The sequence below is a fragment of the Narcine bancroftii genome, chromosome 7 (genome assembly GCF_036971445.1).
Source record: "Narcine bancroftii isolate sNarBan1 chromosome 7, sNarBan1.hap1, whole genome shotgun sequence".
In the NCBI taxonomy this organism is placed as follows: Eukaryota; Metazoa; Chordata; class Chondrichthyes; order Torpediniformes; family Narcinidae; genus Narcine; species Narcine bancroftii.
In genome coordinates, this window is record NC_091475.1 from 140,168,042 (window position 1) to 140,186,856 (window position 18,815).

The 18,815-nt window shown below is 38.2% G+C and overlaps 1 long non-coding RNA gene across 1 annotated transcript; it reads left to right on the forward strand.

Annotated features, from left to right (window-relative positions):
• Positions 1-1,379: 1,379 nt before the first annotated feature.
• On the forward strand, positions 1,380-6,062 carry LOC138739928 (uncharacterized). The gene is made up of 2 exons (XR_011342572.1): positions 1,380-1,466; positions 5,681-6,062. It is a non-coding gene; the product is annotated as an uncharacterized lncRNA (long non-coding RNA).
• The last annotated feature ends 12,753 nt before the right edge of the window (positions 6,063-18,815 follow it).

The following is an 18,815-nucleotide window of genomic DNA, read 5'->3' on the forward strand; positions in this document are numbered from 1 at the left end:
TTTATGAAAATATTAATGGTGAAAGCATCCTTCCTTGTGTATAAAACATAAGGATTGGCCAGCTGAAAACACTTTCTACAGATGAGATCCACGATGGTTATAAGTTCTAACCAAAATATTTATATTAGTAAGTGTGGATTTGGGAACTGCATAGTATTAGGCATGAATCTGGAAAAGTCATCAGGAACAATAACCTGAATAGTACATGAAAGTTGTCAACTCTAATTTCACCATAATGACATTCACAGAAAGATTTACATTTTATAGCATTTGTGCAGGGCCAACATGCTCTCATCAATCCATTTTCTGAGCTAAGATTTTAAAGACATTTGGTGAATTTTGCTGGTAAAATAATTGAAAACTAATTTCTTGATTTATTTTATAATCTTTGATTTGTTATGAAAGTAGAAATGTTGACGAATGAGGTATTTTTTTTTCGCCCTGATTAAAAATTCTGTCTTTTTCTTTTTCTTTCTCTGGACAAATAGTTTCTTTCTTTTAGAGGGTTCAGTTTTTTTATATAATAAAAAATAATATAACAAACAATATAATCTGTTTGATTAAGATGTGGGGTACCTTGGATGTAATGATATGATTTAGGTGTAATGTATCTTTTTGAATTTTAACATATATTTGTATGCACTCTTGGATTTTGTTAATAAAAATAGTGAAAAAGAGAAAACAAATTTCAACACATGATTAAGTACTTGCTTTCATTACAAAATGCAAGGTGTGACAAAGCTGGGATGTGAAATGTGTGACAGAAGAAATTTTTCACATAATATTTGTACTATTATTGCTTGCTATTTAAAAAAATGATGGCTATAAAAAGATTATTCAAACTAATTTAAATTTCAACATACAGCATGGTAACAGGCCATTTTTGCCCATGAGTCTGTGTTGCCCAATTAACCTACAACCCAGTTTTGAACAGTGGGAGGAAACCAGAGCCCCCAGGGAAAACCCACACAGACACGGGGAGAACGTACAAACTCCCTACAGACAGCACAGGATTAGAAACCTGCTCCCAATTGCTGGTACTGTAAAGGCATCGTACTAACTGTTATATTAACCATGCTGCCCTTTAGTCTTCAGATAAGGTGGGGTGGGCATGAGAGCATTGAAAAACCTGGAGAGGGAACACCAGCATAATATGATTGCAGTTTAAAGTCACATGATTTGTCTATATTTTATTTATAATTCTTTGATATGCTATTATGTGAAATAATTGACCACATGTAGCAAGCTGTACTAATCCACAAATGAACCGGGTCGCAGAGGTGCAGGCTCACACTAAGCTGACATCACAATGGTCTTGGTGAGAGGGGGCGAAAAGGATCATGGGAGTGGTGCTGATAAACTCTTGAGAGTTCCAGTAAAGTCAATTGGTTGGTTCAACTCTCACAGCTTCTGTGTGGTTTTTCCTTTGTTCGCTTAACAGCACACTGGGAACTGAATTTGACACTGTGGGTGAATTATATGGAGATTATAATTGTTGATTGATTGGGCAGCAAGGTTGGCAGGATCGGGACCAGGGTTCAAGTCCCATGCAGTCTGTAAAGAGTTTTTACGTTCTCCCCATGTCTGGGTGGGTTTTCCCTGGGGGCTCCAGTTTCCTCCCACCATTTGAAACATTATGGAGCCGAAGGTTAATTGGGTGTAAATTGGGCAGCACGGACTCATGGGCTGAAATGGCCTGTTACCGTGCTGTATGCCTAAATTTAAATTGGTGTTGAGGATAATGCTGGCAGAATTTTAATCTATGATACATGCTGATTCTTATTTCTGTTCCATACTGTCATTATCCTGCGCTCACATGGAATCTAATATCAGGAGGTATTAGCACTATTTGAGGCAAAGTAGATTCTCTTAAAATGTGTTTTGTCTGAAAATTTGTTTAGAGATTATTCTTTGCTGAACAGAACAAAAGCTGCTGAGGTTCTTCGATGCTACACAAGAGACCTGGGTGCAATGAACACAATCTTGAATCTTGCACAAAATATTCTAGGCACATGGAACAAGGTTGCAACTTAGTATTGTTCCTCACGCATAGAATCTGTTTGGTAAGAAGGTTGCTGATTTAACAGGAATGATCAAGTTAAGATCAACACAATTTTTATGTATTGCAATGGAAATGAATTCATTGTTCTGCCATTCTTATGACTCCTCCACTATTTATCCTGCTTGTCAGTAAAGTGGGTGGACTTTACGCAGCTGGGCAATAGATCTGTTGATCTCTCTGGTGCTTGTGCAATCTCTAAATGGAAGCTCAGCAGTATTCCACCCCTTAAGTACAAGCACCAGCTGCTTCCCACAAAAGCATCAGCAACGGCAAATTTGGAAAACAAGATGAAGGGAAGGCACTAGCCATTTTCACATTGGCTAACCAGAAGATAGGCCACTCAATAAACCGGTTAAGGAAGCCGCTTTTGCCTTTCACATTGAACCACGGTTAACTGGTTCTCTGTGTCCTTTCACACTCACCACCCGGTATCCCCAGGGATAGGGATTCTATCTTCCACCAATGTCGTCTGAATAGTGCATAGAGCGATGGTGGACCTGCCCTACATTCTGATCAATGTATTATGATCTTATATTTAAACAAAATTAATCATGCCTAATTATAACATAATTAAGCATCATGTACAACACAGTATGAGACCTTCAGCCCCTGTTTTTGTGCCAACTTATATTTCTTTTCTTCTTTGGCTTGGCTTCACGTCAGCTGCAGGCTCGTTGGTGGCTGACAAGTCCGATGCGGGACAGGCAGACACGGTTGCAGCGGTTGCAAGGGAAAATTGGTTGGTTGGGGTTGGGTGTTGGGTTTTTCCTCCTTTGTCTTTTGTCAGTGTGGTGGGCTTATAACTTATATAAACCTTTATAAATTTATAAAAGACCATGGGATAGTGATATAAAACACAGAGCCACACAATTTATAAATACTTTAGGAAAAAGCAATGATGGACCTTGCCTCCCAGAATTCTGAGAAAGGGTTATATGTAGAGAGCATTGATGGAGCACTGATGGGGAGGTTTCTCTGCTGCACAGGATTCTGGAAGGGAAGATCCACCATTGCATTTTCTCCTCTGACAAATATTTTAGGTATGGTATAGACAAAAATTGTGGAGGTGAATTTCCATCTAGACTGGAATTGTTTATTCTGGGGAATTTGACAGTTATAAAAGTTAACTTCTCTAGAAGTAAATCTAAATTTATTAAAATTATGTTGTCAATAGCCAGGAAATGTATAGTGGTTACATGGAAATCCAATTCCCTACTTAATATTGATTGTTAGAACATGGAAGTGCAAAGTTGTATTCCCGTTGAGAAGATTATTTATAGCCTTAGGAATAGATTAGTATGTTCGTCAAAATTTGGGAACCTTATTCAGATTACTTATATACCCAGATTGTATAATTTATTTTCATATTTGTCAATTGGTATATTCCTTATTAGAAATTTAATACTCTTAAAATGTGACTCTTGAGATGTTCAACCTTGCTCCTGTTGCTTTTTCTTTTCTATTTTATTTCTTTTTATCTCTCTCTATTTCCTGCCATCTGTCCCCTTTATTAAATCTGGGGAGGGGGCGTTGGGAGTAGAGGGACTCTCCTTATTTTTTTTTGGGACCTTGTGAATGTTTTTCTATGATTTTATATTCAATGTATTATTAATTGAGTCCTATATTCTGTATTTGTTTAAAAATTAAATATAAAATAAACCATGGGGAAGAGTGATGGTGGACCTGCCTTCCCAGAATTCTGTGGAGAGGAGATCCATAATCTCTCTCTCTCTCACGCTGCCACTTTCCCACAGTCCTTTAGAAATTTATATAGGTCAGAAAAGTATATTCCTTTTAATTTTTTGTTTCCTTCACATTCCTGCACTCATGCAAAAACATCATCAACGTGTCACTACTTTGTCCCTGGATAGTTCATGACCTTTACACACTGGGCTAATTGGCAAGCAAGCATTTGTTGATGTCAGAGACAACACAACCTACCAAGGTAGTATGATCTCTGGTGTGATTTGATGCCTGTGTGCCGATTAAGGAGCTTTCACACTGGACGCTTAACTGATAGATTGGCCGTCATTTACTAGGACAAAGTACTGGTATGAAACGGGCTGCAGAGATAATTCAATCCCATTATGTGCAGAATTCCAATCCTAATTTAATAAAGTTTGATTTATGTTTGCAATTGGTTGCCATACACAATAGTGCTGGGGGAAACTCAGTAGGGCACACAGCATCTATAAGAATAAAGGGTAATCAACATTTCAGACCTGAGCCCTTTGTGAAGGTATGAGCAAAAAAGCAGGGGTGGGGAGGAGAGGAGGGAGGAAAGGGCAAGGGGAGGAGTACAGGCTAACAGGTAAGAGGTCATTGGTAACTATGGCTAGCAGTGTAGAAGAGAAATAAAGCTAAAGTGGGGAGGGGTGGTTCTCTGAATGGAGATGGAAGGAGGTGGGGAGCTGGAAGAAAGGAGACAGAAGGATAGGGAAAGAGGCTCACGGGAAGGGTTTTAGATCAATGTTAATGCTGACTGGGTGGAGAGTGCTCAATTTGGTTGGTGGTACATAATTGTGAGAATGGTGTGTGAAATTAAAATGGCCACTAGATAGTCCTTGTAATTGCAGTGGACAGAGTGAACAACTGATGTAAATGCGAGCACCGAATGAAATGGATGACCCCTGCAGATTCACAAGTGTTGCTTCACTTGGAAGGAATGCATGGGACCCAAAATGGTGGTGAGGGAGGAGGTGCTTCTGGAGGTCACAGTGGTAGGTACTGAGGGAACAATTAGTGGGAAGAGATGAATGGGGAGGATGTTTCTGGTGGTAGGATCACATTGTAGATGGCAGATATTTTGGAGGATAATATGTTGAGTGTGGAGGCTGATGAGGGTGTAGGTGAGGACGAGGGGAATTCTGTCTTTGTTATTTCTCGGGATGGAGGAAGCCAGGGCAGATGTGTTTGAAATAGAGGAATGTGGATAAGGCAATAAAGGGGAAGCTACATTGCAATTGGTTGGTTGTTTATGTCTGAAGTCAAGTATTACCATAGATGCCTACAGATTTTATTATTTGGCACAACAAACTTCTGCATGTACAAAATTCCTCTGTATTTATATGTTCTGTGTGGATGAAGTTGTTAACTGAAAAGTTTGGTATTTATTGAAAGTGGTCTGATCTCACCTGATGCTCTGCCATACTTCTCAGCTGCTTGTTGGTTTTCTATGCCCCCCCCCCTCCCCCAACACCTCCAACCATCTTGCAAACTGTTAATTGCCAATGTCCTCAGTATTCTTAGTTGCCTCACTGGTTATCTGACCATCCTTCATTTTGCCCAATACAGAATCATGTCAGTGGCAACCTCTTTACCCAGTCATGAATCTAGCCCAATCCTGCCCCTCACACTTGTTTGTTCTTCCCTTTTCCCTGTACTGCCTGTGAACTTCATCCTCTTGGTTCACAACCTAATTGATTTGCTTTACTAGTTTTAATTTATTTCAAAAATTCAAAATTGACTTTATTCACAATAAAAAAAATACAGTGCAAGGTCTTTTCACATTGAATTGTCACATTCATTTATACTCAAAGGAAAAACAGTGCTAGTTCTGAATGTACCTTCACCGTGAAACAAGTGAGTCTCCCTTACACATTTATTTTTTTGTTTCAGCACTCATTTTGGATGCTACATCCTTTGCGAGCTGACAGAACACCAGCATCAGGAAAACCAGGGGAGGTGACATTTGTGTCATCATTTCAACATGGTTCACAAACACCATGGTTATGTCCCAATCCTGCTCCTTCGACTTTGGGACATCTGGCAACCAAATTAGTGGCATCACAGGGGTTAGTGTTACCCAGTATGGCAACTCAAGGTGTCAGCACCCTCCACCCCACTCAAGGAACTCCTCCTCTACTAGACCATACAGGAATCCTTAGTAATTATATTTTTGTACTGATGTTACTTGTAATTCCTATACATCACTGAATGTAATGGCAATAATAGTGAGATAAACAACTAGCAAAATTAAAATTACACCTTTAAATTACAATATCATATGCATAGTCTTAATAAATTTACATTTACATAGTTTTGTATGGTTGAAGTGAAAATTCAGTGAGAAAACAATAGAATTCAAAATAAAAATGTTTAATTACACCTTCATTCTCAAAAATGTTATTGATATTGATTCACAAATACTACCACAATATTGTAGCTAAAACATCAGAAAATTTGACAAAAGCAGTGACTATAAAACAACAGCAGCAACAAAAACAACAGCGTGTGCTTGTAGCGAGGGGGAGATGAAATCACATGATTCAAAGAGTTATTGCAGTTGGGTAATGACAACTCTGACTGGAGCACATTAGAAGGTTCAAAAAGTAAATGAGCATAGAGTTTTAGCCTTCACAAATGTGAGCTGAGCTTAGGAAAAATGTTCTTGTTATAACGAACTACAGGAATATTTTTTATAAAATAAACAATTTCTGTGGAAACACTGATCAAAAAATGTATAGACTGTTACTTTGGTGTCACCCCTCTGATGGTGTCACCCATTGTGGTCTGCTCAACTCACATCCCCCTAGTGATGCCAGTGAATCAAGTATCATCTGTTCTTCCTGCTGAGAGTGTTCACCTCCATCATCCTGATCGTAGTATAATTCCGCCTCATGCAAATATCAGATTGGCAATGGAGAGACTGAGTACTGTGATTAGCAGCTTCAAGAGAGCACATACTGATGCCTTCCTGATATTGTAGGGGATTTCAATCAGGCCAACCTGAAGAAGTCACAAACAAACTGGCACCAACACTTCAATTGCGAGGACTCAACTCTGTCGACCACTGCTACACCACAATGAAGAAAACCTACCAAGCCATACTATGACTGGATTTTGGCAAGTCTGATCACCTGGCTGTATTTCTACCCCCAGCATTCAAATAGACACTGAGGATCACAGCACCAGCAGTGAAGATGGCAAAAGTCTGGTTGAGGGAGGCAGAGAATCCTCTGCAGGACTGTGTTTAATCAGTAGACTGGACCCATATTCGAGAACTTATCCTTAGAATTGAATGAATATATTATGTGTGTCACTGACTTCATCAAGACCTGGTGGATGAGTCTGGCCAGAAAGGGGAGGCAAGGGGAAGATGTGTCTGGTAGTTGTATCTTGTTGTAAGTGCCGGAAATTTGGGAGGAAAATGTGTTGGATGTGGAGGGTGGTGGGGGGGGGGGGGGTGTAGGTGCGGATAAAGGGGACTCTATGTTTGTTGCATATGGGGGTGGAGGGCAGGGCAGATCAGAAGGAAAAGGAGATCCAGTTGAGGGCTGAGTTGATCGTGGTGGAGGGGAAGCCACATTTATGGAAGAAGGCAGACATTTCAGAAGATCTGGGCTGTAAGAAATCATCTTGGGAACAAATGTGCCAGGGAGAGAGAAATTGTGAGAAGCGAACCTCGCAAAGGTCTTACGTACTGCCAAGTCTCTCAACTTGAAGTACAATAAGGACAAGTGGGTGTTCAACACAGATCATCTGGCTCTTCTTGGTTGTATCATGGGACATGGTCTCATTGCCCCGGACCCCGACCACATGCGTCCCCTTATGGAGCACCCAGTCCCAAACACCCTAAAGGTGCTGAAAAGGTGCCTTGGCCCAATTACGCTGATAAAGCCAACCCCCTTATTAAGTCCACAACTTTCCCATGATCGGCGGAAGCCCAAGCTACCAGATCGAGGAGACATCACAAAGGTCATGATGCATGCCATGGACAAGTCCTTCCCTTTTCAAGTGGAGAGCGATGCCTCCAATTTCACACTGGCCACTACTCTTAACCAGGCAGGCAGGTCAGTAGCTTTTTTCTCCCGCAAGCTGCATGGTCCTGAGGTAAGTCACTCCTCGGTCGGGAAGGAGGCCCAAGCGATCGTGAGGCGGTGCACAACTGGCAACATTACCAGGCCGGTAAACATTTTACCCTGCTGACAGATCAGAGGGCCATGGCCTTCATGTTTAATACTAAACAACGGGGTAAAATCAAGAATGACATGATTCTTAGGTGGAGGATCGAACTCTCCACCTATAATTATGACATCTTGTACCAACCAGGAAAACTCAATGATACCCCAGAAGCCCTATCCTGGGGGATGTGTGCCAGCACACATTTTGACTGTCTCCAGACCCTCCAAGACAGACTGTGCCACCCAGGAAAGCTATAACCCCAGGGGTACTGGCCAGGTGGAAAGGGAGGATGCCACCGTCTGGAAGGCAGTGCTCTTGGCTCTTAGGTCCAAAAACATGCCAGTTTCCTGCTAGCAGGACGTTTTGCCCAAAGCGCTTCACACCATCTGATCGCTCCTGTGCACCACAACTAACACCACCCCACTTGAATGTTTGCTTGCTTTCCCTAGAAGATCAGTGAATGGTGCCTCCATTCCTCCTTGGTTGGCAACCCCAGGGGTGGACCTGCTATGGAGACAAGTGAGGGGCCTTAAGATGGATCCACTGGTGGAAGCGGTACACCTCATACATGCCAACTTGCAATACACGTTTGTGAGATACCCTGATTGCCACGAGGACACTGTGCCTATCCGAGACCTGATAAGGGTCGGGGATACAGAAACTGCCCTGCCTGCCACTCACCATCCCACAGAGCAGACCCCCCCCACACAAGAGGGCAATATTGGAGGCCAAGCCACCCGGCTCTCCCCTCCATGAGTCGGGCCTCTGGGAGGCATCGAATCCCCTTTCCTCCCAGGACATTTCAAGCATCACCCCGACCCAGACTGTTCCCTCCCCTGCTGCCTCCCGGAACCACTTCATCTCCCAAGCAGCGGAGCTTGGACACGCCTGCCCTCCGGCGGTCCCGCAGATGGAGGAAGTTGCCGGTGTGGCTAAACATCTAGCAAAATTTTTGTTTCCTTCTCTCTCCCCTCTCGCTGTGTCAAAGGAGTGGGGGGGGGGGGTCTGTTTAAAATGAGGGGGTGAATGTAATGGTATGGATTGTGTGTGCTAATTGGCTTGGGCTGGCCTGCTCCCTGATGATGCTCACACTGGACTCCTTCCCTGGGACCCAGGCCATAAAGGTTGGGACACTTCTCCCTTCTCTGCACTTCCCTAGCTTGGATCTGGGGCAGCTCAAGTCTTCTGTGCAATAAAGCCTATCGTTCCCCTCAGTCTTTGTCCTTGTGATTATTGGGGCAACTGGTAGTGCCCAGCAACTATGTCACCTAAGACTCTTGACAGCTTCTACAGGTGTACCATAGAGACCATTCTGGCTGGTTGCATCAGGTACCTCAGGTAAGTCTAGTATGGAGATGCCAATGCTCAGGACAAGGATAAAAACAAAACTCCAAACTTTTGTTAACTCGGCCTGCAACATTAAGGGCACCAGACTCCACTGCATCGAGGACATCTACAAGAGGTGGTATCTTAAGAAGGCACCCTCTATCCTCAAGGTCCCCCACCATCCAGGCCATCCCTCTTCACTCAATTCAAGATTTAATTTAATGTCATTGTCATAAACAGTGTCATTTTATATGAAATTGCTTTTGCCTGCTGTAAGGCAGACAGATTTGCATTCAGCAGAAATTACCTGAAGCCCTTCTTGCAGTAAAAGAAAGAGAAGCAAAAGAGAGTCTCCGAGTTTCTGTAAATTCGCCTCCAGTGTTTCTGCAGCCAAACACAGTCCAGTCCAAACCAATGGCAACACAAGCTTCAGTTCCAACCTGCTACTATCAGGGGGGGAAAAAAATACAGAATCCTAAAGACAAGCACTCAGTGGCATAAGGACAGCTTCTTCCCCTCCACCATCAGATTCCTGAATGATTAATGAACCAAAGATACTGCCTCACTTTGACTTTTTGAGCACTATTTTTATTGCTATAAGGTGGTTTATATCAATATTTGCACTGCAACATTGCCACAAAACATTGTATTTAGTGACTTGTTCATGACCATAAATTCTGATTCTGACCTAAAATTTTTCACATTCTTGGAACAGCACAAAATACTTTACAATAAATTACTTTTGATGAATCATCATTCCTACACTAATGGCTACAAGAACTAAATGCTCAAAACAACAATAATCACTGTAAATGTTTTTTTTAAATACATTATTAAATACATATTATATCCAATTTTGCAAAATATTTAATGCTCAACTTTTGAGTCATTAACTGAGAAATCAATCTTCATCAAATGCCTTCATAATTTGCTGCTAGTATTCTTCAAATGATTCAGAAAATCATTGCTTCAAGCGTCATTCTGGATGAGGGCACATCATCTGATCTGATATTCCAGTGAACTAACAGTGCGAGTTTGTGTTAGGACTGGTTTCCAGATCAGACATTAATTCAAGACCTCAACTCTACATCTGGGCAAATGTAAAACACCTTGAGGTGCCATCTGTAGAATTATATGGGAGCTCACCAGATATTATGGCTGATAATTCAAATCACATCATCAAATACAGATTGATTTGTTGATTATTCATTATGATTTTTTTTAAACTTTATTTATTTGTTCAAACAAACAAATAATATATGACATATACAGCAATTAAACATGAACATGAACATTTTTTTTATATATGTAAAAAAAAAGAAAAAAAAGATCCCCCCTTCAATCAACTCTCCTAAGGAGAGCCATAAAAAAGAAAAAAATATTTAAAAAAGTTAAATACACATATTAAAATCTCATCAATATAAATTGAAATGTAAATATTCTGAGTATAACAGCCACTTGTTAATAAAAAATATAATTATGCAAAACATACATAATTTTTCCATTATTAAATACTATTTCATCTCATTATACCATCTATTTATATCAATCATATTTGTATCTTTCCACATACTAGCAATACATTTTTTCAATACAGATAAAGTTAAATATACAAAAGCAAGCTGAAACTTATCTAATCACAAGCCTTTCAGAGATTGCAAATTACCCAATAAAAATACTGTTGGATCTAAAACTTTTTAAATCTTATACAGATATTCTAAAAACAATTGAATTTTCTTCCAAAAAGATAGTATACATGACCATTCATCATGAAAAAAAGTATGAACCGTATCGCCACATCTAAAACACAAATCTGATTCATTAAAACCATATATTTTTAAAAATTTTTCAGGTGTCAAATATAATTGATGTAAAAAATTGTAATTAATCATTGCATAACATGCATTTATCAATCTAGTTACACAATCAAAACAAATATCTAATCAATCCTCTTCAGAAAAAGTAAAACCAATATCCGCTACCCATTTAATTTTAGATCTATCCCAACCCTTTTTATCCATACCATCCTGCAATATTTGATACATAAATGGAATATAACCCTGCTCTGGTACCTTCATGAGAAGTCTCAAATTTATTAATTTTAGGTAAAATCTCTCTTTGGCTTTGCTTCGCGGACGAAGATTTATGGAGGGGTAAATGTCCACGTCAGCTGCAGGCTCGTTTGTGGCTGACAAGTCTGATGCGGGACAGGCAGACACGGTTGCTGCGGTTGCAGGGGAAAATTGGTAGGTTGGGGTTGGGTCTACCAAACATACATTTTTACCAAAGATCGAATTTGATAATAAAAAAATAAAGAATTCTTACCAATACCAAAATCTTCCCTCATCTGATTAAAAGATCAAAACTTACCCTCTTTAAAACAATCTCCCAAATTCTTCACACATTTAAATCTCCAATGCAATAAACTTTGATTATGCATTGAAAAAGAAATAAGTTGAACATTATACAATGGAGTCAAAGCCAATAATTTACCCATAGAACCTATCATTTTATTTTTCTTTATCCATAACTTCATTAAATGTTTTAGTATAGGCACATTATATTGTTGTAACAAATTCATATTTCACCTAAACAAAAATTGATGTATTTCAAATTCAGAAATACTTGCCATCTCAATTTTGGCCCAACTAGGAGGCCGTACCAAATCCATCAATGAACTAATAAATTTAAGTTGGACTGCCACATAATAATTTTGAAAATGTGGTAAACGTAATCCCCCTAACTCATATGTCCAAGTTAATTTATTCAAAGCTACACTCGAAAATTTATCCCTCCATAAAAACTCCCTAACTATTTTATTTAAATCTTGAAAAAAGTTTTTATAGATTGAAACAAATATTGTATACACGGAAAGATATTCATCTTAATTGTATTTATCCATCCCATTAAATTAATAGGTAAATCTTTCCATTTAATCAATTCAGTTTTAATTTTTTTTTCATTAATGGAGCATAATTTAATTTATATAAAGATTGATAATTAACATTCAAAATTATATCCAGATATTTAATTCAATCAGTCCACTTCAAATTACTAATATTCTTATAAACTGAATAATCTCCTTCACTTACTGGTAATATTTCACTTTTTTCCCCAATTAACTTTATATCCAGAAAGACATCCATATTGTATTAAACATTCCTTCAAATGCAAAAGTGACTGAGCTGGGTTTGTTAAATACACCAATACGTCATCAGCAAATAAATTAATTTTATACTCCTCATCTAAAACTTTCATACCTTGTTTCTGTGTATTTTGTCTTATCAACTGTGCTAAAGGTTCAATCACTAACACAAACAAAGCTGGTGATAAAGGATAACCTTGACGAGTTGATCGAGTTAACTTAAAAGATTACAAAATCAAACCATTCATCAATACTCGAGCTACCAGTTTACTATATAGAGCCCTAATCCAACCAATAAAAGAAGGACCAAACTTAAATTTCTCCAAAACTTTAAACAAAAATTTCCATTCAACTCTATCAAATTCTTTTTCTGCATCTAAGGATATCACCATCAGATGATCTAAAGATTGTCGAAATCTATTAATCAAACTAATCACTCACAAAATATTATCTGAAACATATCTATTCTTTATAAAACCTGTTTGATCAATATGAATCAACTGTAGTAAAAATTTAGCCAATCTATTCGTTAACACTTTAGCTATTATTTTATAATCTACATTTAACAACGAAATTGGTCTATATGAAGGTATCTTCAAAGGATCTCTATCTTTTTTTTAGGAATTACTGTAATTAAAGCACTATAACAAGACTCATGTAAATCATAATGTTTTCCAACTTGATTTAATACATCCCCAAACACTGTAGATAAATCATCATAAAAAAAATTTATAAAATTCTACCAAAAATCCATCATCACCAGGCGATTTACCATTTGGCATTTCCAGCATAGCCATTTTAATTTCTGAATCAGTAAATGGTTTTTCTAACTCCTGTATATCTCCATCCTCTAATATCGGTAAATTCAACTGTGATTAAAAAAAAATCAATCAATCCAATTTCCTGTTTTCATTTAGATGTATATAACTTTTTATAAAATGAATAACATTCATCATTAATCTCACAGTTTATAAGTGATAAGAGAATTCCATCTAACAGCATTAATAGTCCTCGATATCTGTTCTTTCTTTAATTGCCACGCCAATACCTTGATGATTTTTTTTAAACCATGATCTTTATGTTTGCTTCAATAAACTTTCAAAGTAATTTATCTGCTTTTAAATGCAGTTCGTGATTGGTAAAAGTGATCAGTAAATATAATTTGCTTATTTTTATTGTTCTGAAGATCCATAACAACATTAAATAAAAGATGAATACACATTGTCTTACTTACATTTTTGATCTTATTCTTCATTGCATTCAGAATTGCTTTGTTAATTGTTCATTATTTTCATGGCAAAATAAAACATTTTAAGTGTGGACTCTCTTAACTGCACAAACTGCAGGTACAAATGTAGTCTCAAGCATAGAATTATTTAATGCTAAATTTAATTGACAAAAAGTCCTGGAAAATTGTCAATGATGGAGGCAATTTGGAATATCATGTCTCATCATAAAAGTGTAAGCCAGTCTAATCCTATCTTCTGGCACTTGAGATCCCTTCTCCACTGAAGGAAAACAAAGGAAAGTTTCCCTGTCTCTCCTCTGTTACCTATTGCTTTAAATCTAAAGTTTGGGTGCATGTTAGATGTATAGAGCTAAGGTCCTCATATTTTCCATGCCTTGGCAACTAAAAGCATTCTGGAAAATGTAAGCTTTTCAGAATGTTAAATACAGCAGTGGTAATTGTTAATTCCATAAAGATTCACTACGATTATGCATTAACAAGGAAAGCTATCCAATTCTAGGCACGTTTTGTATGTCCAATGCTCTCATCCATTTTAGAAAATAAATTAGTACATAATTCCCATTTAAATTGTCATTAGTAGTTGCTCGATCTGCATGTTTACATTTAAATTGCTTGTAACAACACAACCTTTTATTCACATTACTTTCTGCCACTTGTTGCTTGCTGTGTATTTATTCTGAAGCTTATCCTTTGCCACTCCTGGTCATTTATTCAATTGATTATTTTCTTTATAACCATTCTGTCCATCAAATTCTTTGTGGGGAAAAAATCTTGTAGAGACAGTAAAAAAAATGTGATTGTTTTTCATTTAAGGAAAATATTGTCCCATAGATTGAAGAATATTTTATCTTTAATCATTTCTAAAGATCAAACCAGTTTTATTAAAAACTGTTATTCTCATTTTAATATACACAGTTTATTGAATGTTTTATATTTACTCCCCCCTCCCCAACTCCTGCCCCTGAATGTACTCTCTCTTTAGATACAGATAAGTATTTTGATTGGGTGGAATGGGGTTATTTATTTGCCACTTTGGAAAATTTTTATTTGGACCATGTTTTATTAAATGGATTAAATTATTATATTTATGTCCTACTGCCTCAATTCTTACTAATTTACAGCAATCAAAACCTTTTTAATCTTTAACAGGGTATTCATCAAGGTTGTCCTTTAAGACCATTACTTTTTCACTTGGTATTACAACATCTATCAATTGCTCCTTGTGAAAGTAAAGATTTTGTAGGAATCCATAAGAATGGCTCTATTTCAATAATTTCAAGATGATGATGTTTTACTGACTCCAACTCAAAATTGAATTTATATTTTACCCAGATATACAATTTTGATTAAATGGGAAGACAATACTCCACCTATACATGTACAATGGTTAAGTGATATCATGTCTTGTCTAAGTTGAGAAAAATTAGATATACCATTAAAGGTTCCAATATGAACTTTAAAAAGAATTAGGGTTGTTCTGAAGCTTTGGTGCTGTGCTGTCCATCTCCATGTTGTTGTCACTTGATTCCTACCTGTCAGCTTTTAACTGTTTAATGGTATAGATTTTGAATTATAAGGGTTTTTTTTCCCCCTTTTGAATTGTACATTGCAATATTTAACTATTATTCAATTTTGCATAATATAAACATCAATAAAATATTTTAATAAGAAAGAATTATGAAGCAAAAGTTTTTAAAAAAATAGAAATTGAAGTGCTGGCCATTACATTGTTAGAACATTAGAATCTGAGCACTCATTTAATTGACAATAAACTTTGATTCTACAAGGAGTATGAATCATATTTCTTCTTGTCAATCTCATGCCTGGTATGATTTACATCACATTCCATTACTGAAAAAGGCAAAATTGGGGTGGGGAGTTGGGGGGGAGAGGGGCTTGGTTCTCATTGTCTGCCTTCTTCCAATAAACAGTGTAGAGTACGCATACATTCAATTGATTTGTGTGGGGTCAGAAAAATAGGAAAGATGTGGTAAGGTTGGCATATCAGTTTAGAGCCCCAGCGATTAGGACTGGATTACAAATCCTGCTCTGTCTGTAAGGAGTTTGTTCGTTCTCCCGTGTCTGTGTAGGTTTTCCCTTGGTGCTCTGGCTTCCTCCCACTGTTTGAAAAGTACTGTGGTTGTAGGTTAATTGGGTGTAAATTTGGTGCACGGACTTGTCAGCAGAAATGGCCCATTACCGTGCTGCATGTCTAATTTTTTTTTAAAGAATTAAAATGTTCCTCTACTACTTATTAGACTGTGCTCCCACCTGGCTACATTTGGTGATCCTGACTTACAGCATATTTAAAGCTGAAAAGTGTATAGTTTTGATCAAACTGTTGGGTGCTTGTAGCTGGGTTGAATTGAAAATTATTTCTCTTTCATTTTCCACACTCACCCTGCCATTGAAGTCCAATGCTGGATAACCAACTGTTTATTGTACTTAGTCCTTTTGGAGAGATACTGATTGGTACACCTAGACTTTTCTGTCATAATTATTTTTCTTCAGGGGTGGAATAACTGATGTTTATGGCTTGATGACCAGTTGCTATGACAATTTATCTTCATTGTGTCATTATTAAAAAGAGGAAAATCATACAGTTTAATTAACAATGAGCAGCAATAACTTACTCATATGGACATGATAAGAGTACATGCTATTACCTGGCCATTTCATTGTTTTAAGTTACTTCAAAGGCAGTTACGGCTACCTGAACATAGTCTTGCCTCCTGCTGATAGTTGATGTCTGGTAATAATAATCAACAGAGTAGCCTTGTTGGGGCCCATAAAAGGTCATCACAAAAAAATGCAGGGTAATGCTAAATCCTGGGTTCAAGAAAATCGACGATCAACCTGACCCAATGCTTACCTAACATCCTAGGACAACCCATTTTCACCATAGTTAACCATTTATTTTTGCATGTTTACCTTCTGGCAAGTAAAGTATCTTTGAATTAGATTTGAACTGTGATGTTTCTCCATTGATCTGCTTGTCAAACTTCTCAGCTTGAGCTTTGAGAATAGGACCAGATATTGGAAGACCTTCTGTGTGAGCTCGAACTAACCAGTAGTACAGGGAGTTACTGAGGTTGACATCTTTAGCTGTCTTCAGGCATTTGGATTTTAGTCCTGTTTCTTCTTCAACATTGCAAAGCAATGTGCATAACATCTTGAGATTTCTTGCCACAAAGTGTTGATTCTGGTATATCAAATTCTCATGCAACTTGAATTTGATGTTTAGACTTGATCAGGTCAAGTGCGTGAGGCTTATCTTTCACAGAAAAATATTTTATTTTTCTAACAGTTTATTCCATTTTGATCTAACTCACCAAAAAACTTCAGTTCCAAAAGAGCAAAAAAAGGTCCAATAACTCATTGCATTATATCCAAATTTGCGATAAATTGGCGTGCTTAAAATTGGTGCTAGCACCAGGGAAATGCAGCTGCATGGGGGATTGTGGGTACAGAAGATGAAGACGGTCATTTTATCCACTCAACCTGCATTGAGCAAGGTGCTGACCACGCCAGACCGGCCCCAAAGTGACCCAATGAGATCCTGGCCTGGAGCGGCACTCTGGGGCACTCAAGTGAGCCCCAGAAGTGCAGTGCCGCACCCTTGGGATTGAGATTATTGGCCTAGAGACTCTGATATTGTGTGCGTAAGGTGAGGAGAGTGGCACCCCCTCCTCCCCCTGCAAGTGGCACCTAGTTCTGTGCCTCACCTGCCATATCCTAGATACCCCAATAGACTGGACTTCCTAATGGAAAGACTACAGTCTGTCCAGGTTGGCAGCAGAACATTTAGCACTGTCACACTGAGCACTGGAGCAATTCATAGCTGTATACTCAGTCCACTCCTGTTATGTATTGACCCACGACTGCAATGCCAGATTCAGCTCAAACAGAATAATCAAGTTTGCAGATGATGTGACAGTAATTCATCTTATCAGCAACATGATGTGTCATACTACAGGGAAGATGTGAAAAATCTGGTGCGAGAATTACAATCAGAGTCTTTACATGGCCAAGATAAATATGATGATTGTGGATTGCAGGAGGAACCACCCTCTAATATTCATTTATAGTCAGCCTGCTTTTTTTTGTAGCTCACAACAAAGGCACAATATCAGTTATAATACTTTCAGTCTTATTGCAGGGTCTTGAGCAGAACTGTGATGTGTCACTTTGCCTCCACAGAAGCTACTTGATCTGCTGAGAATTTTTGGTGGTTTGTTTTTTTTTAATATAATATGGATTCAAGCATCTCTGGTATCTCCACTTTTATTCTAGGCAGCTTCAGTTCGTAAAGTTAACTGAAAATAGATGGACAACCTTTTCATTCACATATTGGATTAGTGAGTATTTTACTGACATTTGCAGAATATTTTGCTTTCAATCTGTCATCATCATCATTGCTATCCCTCGTAGTCAAAGATGATGGCCTTCATTCCATTGATCCACAGAATGAAGACACCTGTCCATGTAATAGTTTAATGTGTTCTTGATGTTCCACTCCAAGAGGCACATGATACTTCACAAATTAACCAACTAATTCCAATGTCATAGAACCACAACAATTGGAGCTGATGGATTTGTTGCAGCCTTTGTCCACCTTCATAGCCATTGAGTTCAGAGTAACTTCATCTGCATGTTCCACCGTTGAGGACTTGGTTGGATTGTTCTTTGTCAGGGATCTCACCCTTTACCTTACCACCATGGGGGACCTTACCAGGAGCATACCTCCAGATGGCATCATTCTTAGGATCACAGGAACACACAAGCTTGTCCACAATGACAAGGTAACAATCCACCAAGAAATTTCAATATATAGTATCTTCAGCATAATATATTGCTCAAGTCTCTACACAGCATTATCATGTGGCATTCAGCATTAACTATGGAAACATTAGAAGGCCAATAATTCAGTCAAAGAAGATGGTTTCAAGGAGTTTCATAAAACAGGAGGAGAGTTGCAAAGGTTTAGGGAAGGAATTTTAGAATTTTACAGATATGACAATTGAAAGCACAAATACCAGTTTGGAAGCTCACACTCAGGATGTGTGGACCCAGAAACTGAGGAAATGAGATGACTTATAGGTTGGAGACGTTTGCCGGATAAGGGAATT